This window comes from Solanum lycopersicum, chromosome 6 (assembly GCF_036512215.1).
Source record: "Solanum lycopersicum chromosome 6, SLM_r2.1".
Taxonomy (NCBI): Eukaryota; Viridiplantae; Streptophyta; class Magnoliopsida; order Solanales; family Solanaceae; genus Solanum; species Solanum lycopersicum.
In genome coordinates this window covers 30,058,116-30,070,429 of record NC_090805.1, presented here as the reverse complement: position 1 = coordinate 30,070,429, position 12,314 = coordinate 30,058,116, and positions in this window count along the sequence as shown.

Here is a 12,314-nt window from a genome sequence, read left to right as displayed (position 1 = left end):
ATCCTCAAAGAGGACTTAGACTAGTCCATAGCATTCGTCGTAACATATCATAGGTCAAAATATGGAATATTTCAAAATTTTTACATAGTGAGGTGGGCATAGACCTCTCACCTATCATATATGGAATTTACATAGACACCTTGCTTATGAAACTTACACAGGCTTCTCATTTAGGCAACATAAAAAATACATAAGACTAAGTCTAATACTTTGCCTCATATTAAACCATATAAAGAGAAGTACAACATTCGAGCATAGCCCTTATACAAGTACATATTTCCACATATGGGATAGTCCTCAAGAAAAGGGAAGAAATCGATGTCCTTAGACATAAGCAACACAACTAATGTAGAACAAATGGCACTATCCTTGAACTTGAGTACTGACCAACCACTTGGGGAAAATTCTATGTCTTCTTGCAAAGTAGATTAGAAGCTCTTCAACGGCCAAAACCTACAATTTATGGGAAAAAGAGAAGGAATATAGGTTATTACAAACCACATAGACTAACTATGGCTCCTAGCATAAAATAATAATTGCATGAGAAAAAGGCAAACTTTAGTCAAAACCATGCATAATAAACAAATAACCGAACATGCACATATAAAGGAACATTATAAGTCAATTCAACATGATATTAACCCAACATATAAGCAACCCAAAGAAATATTTGTGAAATGCAACGAAAAAAATGCATAACCCTATCCAAAGCTAAGTACCACATTAAGTCACTTACTTCATACATATGACATTAACTCATATTTCATCATAACATGCTTGGTTCATAAGATCATATATAACTTGACATACATAACATAAGATTAAGTTAATCATACAAGAACACTACTAAGACAATCCCTTAGGAATCCACATGTGCAATGTGTAATCTAAGTCTAATACCCTCCCTAACATTTTTTAGTTGCCTTTAAGACTAGCCCTAATAAGAGTTCACAAACTTAACTTGTACATTTACTTTTACATAAGGGAACGAAGTGAAATAATCGACATGAGACCATGTGAGCTACATGGTATCCGGTGTTCTACTCGCACACCAAAAAGACAGAGTTAACATTTTCCTAAGGTGAAACCTTTCGTACATAGATAGCTAGGTGGATCCACTAAGCTATAATCCTATATGGGCACATAGTTAAGGCTCAAGGATATTTTTCCTAAAAACCTTGAATTTCTTGACTTGGAGGTTTCCATCTCATAAGATAACACATATCTTTGGAATTACGACTTACTAAACGTGAAGAGACCCATATGGGAGGCCGGAAGTACTAAACATGAGACCTCCATCTTATTTACATGATCTTTCAGTGCTAAGCATTTATTTCCTTTAGTAATGATCATACTCATCATACAATGTTCACATTATTCTATTATAGACCCCTTATGTAAACTTCTCACAATAATAGCTCATGGGTGATTAGAAGTGAGAACTACCCTTTCACTTTAGAAACCTCATACAAGTTAGTAAACCTTTCACTTCAAATTCATTATAATCATGAGAAATACTTTCGATCATATAAGAGTCATATCATAATATGCATACATATTTAATAACAATTCAACTTTCTAGGGTTAGGGATAAGGAATACTTGTCATCAACATCACAACCACACATTAGACATAGAAGCATTACTATCTAAGTGACTCATATTTCATAATTGAATTCAAGAATAATCAATCTTAATACATTCTTGCCATTTCATTTCCTTCATACTTTAATTACCAAATAATACATAACCAATACATACACAAGCTAAATTCAATAAGTAATGGACTGCAATTATCATCCTACATATTCACATGCTCATCATCTTCCACAATTTTCATAGAATTTCAACATATCATGAGTTTAGGGTAAACAAGGATTCAAGATGAAATCTCTAGTGATTATCAACAATTAATTATAATTAATTAGTTAAACAATGATAAAGGATCATAATTCATGACAATTGAATAAAAATTTCTTTTCAAAAAGAGTACCCATGTCAAGAGTGAAACCTTAACCTTGGGGAAGTTTGAAAATCATAGTTGAAGGAGCCTCTTGGGGAAAGTATCCCAAGAGTGAAAGAAACCCATGCCTTTAAAATGGATTTTCCATGAATTTGAGATAGATTCCTTGGTGTTTTCGTCCTTGACTTGTAGTTCTAGTGTTCGTTAAATAGATGTTTGAGTTTGGGGAGAGAGAAAGTAGAGAGAAGTTAGAGCTAAGTGGGTTTTGGGAATTTAGAGAAGTTAGGTTAGTTTAATGAGTTGGAACCCTTATATAGTCCCTAACTACCTTAACTAACCACCCCTTAACCCTTAATTAATTAATTAACTAACTAAGTAAGTAATCCAACTAACTAGAAACTTACAGCGAAGTCGACTCTGTCACGACCCGAGAGAACACCTTAGAAGTTAGGGTCAATCACGGATCGAGACACGGCATACTTGACCCATGGAGGTCTTATACAAGTACATTCATATTGTTCATCAAATATACATATATGAAAAGTAGTGCGGAATTAAAACTTTTCACAACATTCGAATAGTATTTAAAAATCTCCTTCATATAAAAACCATAGAAAATACTAAGTCTCATTGCATCAAATCTAAGACTCAAAATAGACTCGGGACACGGCCCATCCAATCGACAATATATTACTATTTAGTCTATTACAATACTTCTAAATATGAAATCAAAGTCATCTATGTCCTTAAGTCAAATGAGAACATACTTCAACTTGCTTGAAAGATCCTATAATCAGAGCTTCGCTCCCAAAAGCACTTTCCTTTATGAATCACTTTATAGATAGTTAAAAGCATGGAATTAGAAAAAATACATCTACAAAGTATGACATAATGCATAAAAATCATGAAAAATGGACATTTAATGGAAACATGCTTTTATTATTAAAGCATCATAGTATAAGCATAAGAACAACATATAACACCTTAGAAGCACATAACATAAAAATTAAGCTTTTTTTTCACCTTTTCAGGAATGTTACAGTGAAATTATGTCACTTACAATGACTAATTCCAAAGTTACAGTGAAGTTCCTTAACTTCACAGTAACCCCTTTATAGCATGAAATCCTCTCACTAAAAGCGATCCTAAGACTCACTAAAGTAAGACAAAGAGGGACCGCCCATACACTGTCTCTAGGAACATCTAAAATATCCTTAAGACTATATATAATGGGATATACACACTTACAATACACCTAACACATAAGCATGAGATCCTCCTACCAAAGAAGATTCTATGGTTCACTTGAGTGAGTTTTGAAGCGACCTCCTATTTATACGCTCAAACTTAATTCTCGAATAAGAAGTAAAGCGGTCGTGTCAAGTAAATAACTTAACTAGTGAGGTTGGGATCGTTCCTATGAGGAAAAAAGTATAGACTTAACTTCAACCTATTATTACTATCGTTTGGTCAATAACATCCTTGGAAAGTAAAAATATAAAAAGGGGGGTTCTATCTCTAAATAAGTGAAAATAAACAAAGAACATGAAAGAGACACTTAACAGTTTTTAATGTTGGGTTTTACTCAATTAATCAAAGTAACTAGGGTTTACGTGTTCCCCACAGGTTCATAACTTGATAACTCTAATTATAACTATTCTTTCCTAGTATCTTGCATGCAAAGTTATAAGTTATGTATTTCTAAATCCTTGGTCCGGCATCTAGAAAATCTCACTCCGCACCTTGGTCTGGCTACCTGTGTTGCTATCCTTACCCTTATCCTTACCTCATATTAAGCATCGTATTTGATATTTGACTAAGTTATTACCTCGTACCAATCAATATTAGCCTATTAGATAGTATACACTTAATCTATGTTAATAATTCTTTTCCTATTGTCTACCTCCTTGGTCCAGCAAGTAGCATTAAGGTGATTTCTAACGTTGGCCATCCGTTAAAAGGACTTGTAAATGAAAGAATTATTAATACATGCAAGACACTGTTCTAGAATTGTTGTTTTAATTAGGGTTTATATCATTATTTGCCTATGGTTCCCACAACCCTAGTTATGGAGTTTAGTTACTCATAGCCATAAGCACAATATTCAAATATATTAAATAAGAATTCATGTACTTACTTTAATGAGAAAGAATAAAATCCAAAGTTTGCTTGATTAATATCCAAAAAATCACTTGCAAGAATCTCAAAATCGAACACTAATCAACAATCACAAGTTCCATTAATCCAACAATCCAAAAATCTAATAATATGAAGCCTAACAATACGGAGTCTTACCTCAAAAATGAGGTTTTTTCAACTATTTATAAAAAAATAAAAACCTAATTAAACAAGGATTCTAATTGCTGGAAATCTACCAAAACGTGGCTGGGTCGACGGACCTTTGTGGTAACGACGAAACGCATGGACTCCGTCGTCCCATACTTAGCAATTTTTGCTGCTGCTCTCTTCATTCCCCTCGACGGCAAGTATGACGGACCGTCATTGTCACAACGGTCCGTCGGGGGTCTTCCTTTCAAAACACTTCAACTCTTGGAATCAGGGTACTGGGATCACTTCTCTGAACTTCATGACGAACCTGCAGGACGGGCCGTCAAAGCCACGACGGACCGTCACAAGCTACGTAACCCTACACTTGGTAAGACTTCCCCATCTTCCTTCAGCAGCTTGTCTACGCTGCCACCTACGAACCGTCACAAGCACGATGGACCGTCATCAATTCCGTAGGTGGTCTCTTCTGCATTTCTTCGCTCAAAATTTCCGCATTCAACTTTGGACAGATTTCCTGCAAAAAAAAGAGAAACTCATATAAAAACTAGCACAAAAAGACTTTCAGACACACTAAACTTAAGGAAAAAGTATAATTATACCGTGAAACCACGGCATTCAACACCCTCACTTTAAAATAAAATCCTCCTTTTTCACACAATGATTTCAGTTTGAGTATAAGGATTACTTTTCAACACTCACTCTCAGAACAAGTCACACTCATTCATACCTTTTGCCATAAGCTTGCCCTTATTTTCACTGCCTTAAGTTCACTATAAAACCCTTAGGATCACGAAAGGACTTTTTTAGCTAGTAACATAGGCTCGGGGTCAGGTAAGGTATATTTTGGTATACTTTAGTGACTTTTTGCCCTCCTTAACATATCGGCTAAACCTTCCACAGTCTCTCATTTTATCTCGCCCAGTTTCTCATATTCTTTCACCTTGCTATTTTCTCTTTTTTCGTCATTTGTGTAAGTGACTCTTCTTTTCTTGCTTGTAATTCTTGTGTATTTTTCTTTTTCTTTACGTTTCTTTTCATCTAATTCTTGAGTCACTACACATTTGTTCTTTCTCTCTCTTTGTTCTTTCAACCCCACTTTTCAGAGTATTCCTAATAGTAGTCACCCTCAACTCATGGCTTTGCCATGAGTCAAGGTTCACAATACCCAAAGTTGGGTCACAGCCACAACGAAGGTTGTTTATGCATTAGCCACCCTCAACTTATTCTTTAGGCATAAACTGAGGTGCACATGTCCAAGGAGGGACCAGGGCCAACATATTGTTCCCAGAAAAGATCCGTTGGGGTGAAAAAGGAATGTCTAATTTTAAGCTCAGATTATTTAAATAAAAGAAGGATAAATTTCATTTGGTTTGTTTCATTTAGGATAGAAATGGGCTATCTTGAATAAGGGCCTATGATCCTTTCCTAATTGTCTATTACAACTTACTTTTAGCAGGACTAACCAGGCAAGTTCTAGCTCAGTACCAATAGTGGAATATTAAGATATCCTGACACTCACTTGACATATCATTACTATACCAGATTATCAGACACCTAGTTTGAATTGAAGACTTAGGGTAATGCAATGGTGTAACTCTATTTCATGCTTAGAGCCACACAATTATCAGCTCCTATGCCTAGTCATGCAACATTTTTTCCAGTTTTATCAGGATATCATTTTAGCCAACAAGCTTCAGAGTTAAACTATGTACAAAAGATATAAACATGTCGATTCAACAGAAAAAGTAATTAGTCTTTTGTGGAAAAAGAACACAGGCAAGAAAACCCCAAAAGTGGATAGTGAGTTGGGCTACTCAGACTTCACCCTAACCTCACTTTCCATTTACCCCACCCCCAACAAAAAAGCATGCAATTGTCCCCAATGCATAAAAAAAATCTAGATATTAGAGTGGTAGGTGAAGCAAACCTGTGGCGCAAAGCGCCGTCGATCAGCAAGCTGGTGGGTCCGGTTCCCCCAGAACCCACGTCCTCTGCAATCTGGACACCCTCAGTGGTGTCCACAGCAACATCCGCACCTTAAGTAGCGAGTCCTGCTATTTCTGCAGTCCGGGAGCTAGACGCCCCAGCCGCTAACTGTGATGCTCTGATCTGGTGTGCCTCCTCCTCAGCAAGTGAGGATCTCCTCGCAGCCTCCATCTCTCAACGCTCCTTCTTCCTTGCTCGCGCCTCATCCTCTGCTCGACCCCCACACCTCTTGGCACTCTCTCGGGGAGGAGGTGGTGGAATTTCTGAAGTAGCAAACAGAGCCGCCAATACAGTGTCCTTAGCAGGCACGACAGACTCCGGCACCCTCGCCTCTAGGATCGTTTCGATGTCTGCACTAAGACTGTCGACTGCAGCTTGAAGAGTTGACACATCTACTGGAGGGGCTGGTCGGGCTAACACTCTCAACTCAAAGGCGTCCAGACATTGGTTAACGTCGGCAATCTTCCACTCTGTAAACTGCTGCATTTTCCTCTCTAGACGCTCTTCTTACTCAGTGATCGACTCCTGCATCCACGGCAGGATATGATGCAGAAGAGTGGCCATTTGTGCCTCTAGTTTTTGGACCCTAGCAAGCGGGACCAGTGCCTGTAGAGGGGCTGTGCGAGAGATGCTCGGGGCTGTGCTACTACCCGGGATAGACTCGACCGGGGTAGTGTCAGTTGACGCCTGTGTAGCTATGCGAGCCTGGGCTACCGTATCCGCAAGATCATCAGCAAATGGGGGCAGCTCTGGACGGGGCCCTCTGCGTGGAGCAAACTCATTGGCCTCGTCTCTGATGAGGTCGACGTCTACAGTGCCCTGCGGGGTCTTAAGCTGATCTACGTGCCATATGGGCACACCTACAGACCTGCAAAGGGCAAAGATCATACACGGGAAGGGGTAGGTAGTAGTGACCTTGAATGCCCTCTCGTGTATGACTGCATAGAGAAGCCATGCGAAGTCCACCTCAAATCCAGCTATCATCGCCGCCATCAAAACTGCTCGATCCTAGGTCACGATGTTATCAGCAGTTGTGGGGGAATGGTAGTGACGGACGAGCTGCCACAAGAAATTTGCTATGAACATGAGGTTGACCTTCTTGATGGACCCCTTCAGCTCAGTGACCCAATCGGCACCCTCTCCATCTACTAACAAGTGCAGGGCCATCCACCTCTTGGTGGTCTCTCTCAGTAATTGCTCGCGCAAGAACTGTCCATCCTTTATTATCTGTCAGCGGTAGTCAAACTCGGTAGTGATGGGGGTCTGAGTAGCATCTGCAGTCTCTCCATATAGAAACCGACGGATGGCTTACAGGGAAATGTGAACCTGCACGCCCCGAACTCGAACCTGCTTCAGTGGGGCCTTTTTAGCGGGAGCAGCCCGCCTATCGATATATGATCGGAGAGTTGCTACATAAGATGCGTAGAACTCTCAGAGCATTTCCTCGTTGTATCATCCCAACGGACGTGCTGTCCACTCTAAGCGGTGTCTGGTGAAGAGGTTGTGGATCTCCGGCATCGTTGGGAGACTCCCTGTAAGTACCCGCCGCTCAAAGGTGAGTGTTCGAGTCATTACTCCTTTATCAGTCAGGAACTTGGCATCGAAGTAAAATTGAAACTGGTCGTCAACATACCACCGGTTTGGCTGGTCAGAGGCTGGGGTGGGTACCTGAGCTTGTGCACCAGATGTAGAGTCTGAACTGTTAGCCTCATCAGATGAGGCCGACGCTGCGGCAGTGGCGGGTGCGGGAACCTCAGCAGAGCCAGAAGCTTCCTCGGACCATGATACTCCTAAGGATCTAGACACTCCTTCCTCATTTGTGGCTGACCCAGAGGGTGTGCCGGTCAATGTGCGCTCCTCATCAGACTTGGAGGCAGTGACTAATCCGAACGCCACCGTCTTGGGTGTGGCTCTAGGAGCACGTGCAGCACGGGAAGGTGTGGAAGTGCCTGGGAGCACATACACAAGGTCCCGCTCATCATCAAAGCCGATGATCAAGCGTGCAGATGGGGCAACAGACTTTGATCGCCCACGTGCGTAAGTTCGGTCTTGCTTGGGTGCCATAGTAGATAGTACCTGCAAAAGGATCACTATTAGTACGAGTAGTGGCAAACAAGACAAGCGAAGCCATACAAAATAAAACAGTGAAAATAATATGTAATTACTGTAGAAAGAGTGGCACACGACGGGCCTGGTGACGGCTCGTCGTGACTATTACAGACCGTTGTGAGGTCCGTCATGTTGTACTTGGACTCTGTATAAATAGAGAACCCTAAAGGAGAGTCTCTGACTAGCATGACGGTGTGTGCAGGACGGACCGTCACAGTTACGACGGTCCTTTGAAGATGTCCTTCGTAGGACACTTGGAAAAAAATATGGAGACCCTTAGGAGAGGGGTCTCTAACCTTTATGAAGGTCATGCAGGATGGACCATCGTGGGTATGACGGTCCGTCACATGTGTCCGTTGAAGGACACTTGGAAAAAAATGAGAGACCCTTACAAACAAGGTCTCTGACAACCAGAATGGTTGTGCAGGACGGACTGTTGTGAAGACAACGGTCCGTCACATGTGTCCGTTTGGGAACATTTGGGAAAAAAATGAGAGACCCTTAGAAACAGGGTCTCTGTCTCGCATGACGGTTGTGCAGGATGGACCGTCGTGAGGACGACGATTCGTCACACGTGTCCTGTAGGACAGGGGTGCTAGGGCTTGTGCAACGGACCCTACGACGGTCCGTCGTGGCGACGACGGTCCGTCATCGGGGTCTCGTTCTGAAAGACAGTGACAGAACTAAAGGTAACCTAAGCAACCCCGATGAACCCACATCAACCGTGTAGTATTTTGGACCTACATGTGTCTAAGCCAACTACCTATGAAACTAGCAATGCAAAAGCACCTATGTCTAAGGTTGTAAACATGGAAATTTCGAACATTTGTAACCTAGGTTAGGTAGAGTCATCTAAAGTAAACAAAATACAATGAGGAACTAAGCTTAATACTAACTAGTAAACACAAATGAAAGATAAATGAGTATAAATTACAGACACATACCTTAGAAATGGAGAAAAACAAATGCACAAGTACGCGGTGGCAAGGTAGACACCCACAGCAGCGGTTTTCACTAGTAGATGAACACTTTAGGGCTTGGGAGAATTGTGAGGGGGGCAATGATCGGAGGGAGGGAATGTGGAAGTTGAAAAAAGAGAGTAATGGGAAAAATAATGAAGTAATGGGGTGAAATATGAAGGGGTGGGGAATTTAAACGGTCTGATTTTGGAAAAGGGTCCAGCCGGGTCCGGTCGGGTGTACCTCATTAATCACGCGACGGTTCCCCAACGACGGCCCGTCACAGTTGTGACGACCTGTCGTTGGTTCCTTCGTGTGTGCCCTAATTCCTAATGACATAAAAACGTACCTGGTACGACGGTTGCATACGATGGTCCGTCGTAGGCGCAACGGTCCGTTGATGTGTCCGTCAGTGACTTCTGCAGAGTAATTTTCTACAGAATTTCCTAGTGCTGTGCCTGCAAATTTAAAACCCATTAATAGAAAAATGCTACCATTATTAAAAAGACGATAAGTATGGGGTTGCCTTCCAACAAGCGCATGATTTAATGTGGCGGCACGACTGGGGACACTCAATTACTCAAACTTCATCAAGATGGTATGCCTCTATCACTTCATTTGCCGATTCAGCATGCCCGAAATAGATTTTTATGTGTTGTCCATTCACCTTGACCGCACACCCTCTTTAGTTTCCAACTCAACTGCTCCATGAGGGAATAGTTGGGTACCGCACACCCTCCTTAGTTTCAAACTCAACTGCTCCATGAGCGAATAGTTGGGTAACCAAGTAAGGACCAGTCCATTTGGACTTGAGCTTGCCCGGAAACAAGCGCAACCTAAAATTGAATAAAAGCACCAAATCCCCGACCATAAACTCTCCCTTCTCAATTTTGTTGTCATGGTACTTCTTCATCTTTTCTTTGTATAGTGCTGAGCTCTCATAGGCTTTTAGGCGAAATTCATCGAGTTCATTCAACCCATTTAACTGTTGCACTTCAGCTTCGCTCCAATCCATTTTTAAATTCTTCATAGCCCACATGGCTTTATGCTCTAACTCGACTAGAAGATGACAAGCTTTCCCATATACAAGTTGGTATAAAGACATACCTACGAGAGTATTATATGTTGTCCAGTAGGCCAAAAGAGCATCATCAAGCCTCCTTGACCAATCCGTTCTACTAGCATTCACTATTTTTGACAATGTCTGTTTTATTTCCCGATTTGACCCTTCAACTTGCCCACTAGTTTGAGGGTGGTAAGGAGTGGCCACATTATGGCGAACCCCATATTTCTCCAATAACCCCTTGAACAATCTGTTGAAGAAGTCGGAGCCCCCATCACTGATAATGGCCCTTGGGGTGCCAAAACGAGATAATATGTTCTTTTTCAAGAATGTAGTGACACTCTTCCCTTCATTGTTTGCGAGGGTTGTGGCTTCAACCCATTTAGATACATAATTGACAGCTACTATAATGTACTTCATTCCATGAGAACTCACGAAAGGGCCCATAAAATCAATACCCCAAACATCAAATAACTCAATCATAAGAATGGGGTTTAGAAGGAGCTCTTGCTTTCTTGAAATACCACCATCTCGTTGACCTTTGTCACATGCTTTAGAAAACCCATGAGCATCTTGATGAAAAGTTGTCCAATAGTAACCACATTGTAATATCTTATGAACGGTTCAGATACCATTGTGATGTCCGCCAACGGGTGAAGAATGGCATGCCTCAAACACACTCAACATTTCACATTCTGGCACACAACGCCGAATAAGCCCGTCGGCACAACTCCTATACAAGTATGGTTCATCCCAAAAGAACTTCTTCACATCGTACATGAATTTTTCCTTTGATGAAAGGACAAGTCTGATGGAACAATATCACTAGCCAGATAGTTCACAAAATCTGCGAACCATGGAATCAAGTCTTGTGAAGCAGCCAATACATGTTCATCGGGGAAAGTATAATCAATGTAAGTCTTATGCACTAACTCTCTCATAGCTTCATCCTCTAGACGAGACAAATGATCAGCAACTTGATTTTTAGTTCCTTTTCTATCTAGCACTTCAAAGTAAAATTCTTGCAGCAGTAATACCCAACGAATCAGCCTAAGTTTCACATCCTTCTTCGCCATCAAATATCTCAATGTTGAATGGTCAGTATGCACTATAACTCTAGTACCTAGCAAATAGGAGAGAAATTTCTCAAAAGCAAACACTACTGCAAGAAGTTCTTGCTCAGTCACTGTGTAGTTCTTCTGAGCTTCATTTAGGGCTTTACTAGCATAGTAAATGGGGTGAAGGATTTTGTTTCTTCTCTGTCCCAATACTACACCAAGAGCCACCCCACTAGCATCGCACATTACCTCAAATGGACTGTTCCAATCCCGAGAAATAATGATAGGCGCAGACACTAACTTTTCTTTTAGCTCACCGAATGCTTTAAGACAGGATTCATCAAAACAAAATTTACATTCTTTCTCCAGCAATTTGCACAATCGGTGTGCAATCTTTTAAAAGTTTTTGATGAATCTCCGGTAAAAACGTGCATGCCCAAGAAAGCTTCTCACACCTTTCGTAGAATCGGTGAAGGAAGTCTCTTTATTACCTCGACTTTAGCTCGATCAACCTCTTTGCCCTTTTCTGAAATGCGATGACCCAACACAATACCCTCTTTCACCATGAAATAACACTTTTCCCAGTTTAGTACTAAATTGCAGTCTTCACATCTCTTAAGAACCTCAGATTAATTGGTCAAACACCGCTCGAATGAATCACCAACCACAGAAAAATCATCCATAAAAACTTCTATAGTATCCTCCACCATGTCAGAAAATATTGACATCATACATCGCTGAAAGGTTGTGGGTGCATTGCACAACCCAAACGACATTCTTCTGAACGCAAAGGTCCCATATGTACAAGTGAAAGTGGTTTGCTCTTGATTTTCTGGTGCAATAGAAATCTCATTATACCCCGACTACCCATCGAGAAAATAATACCAC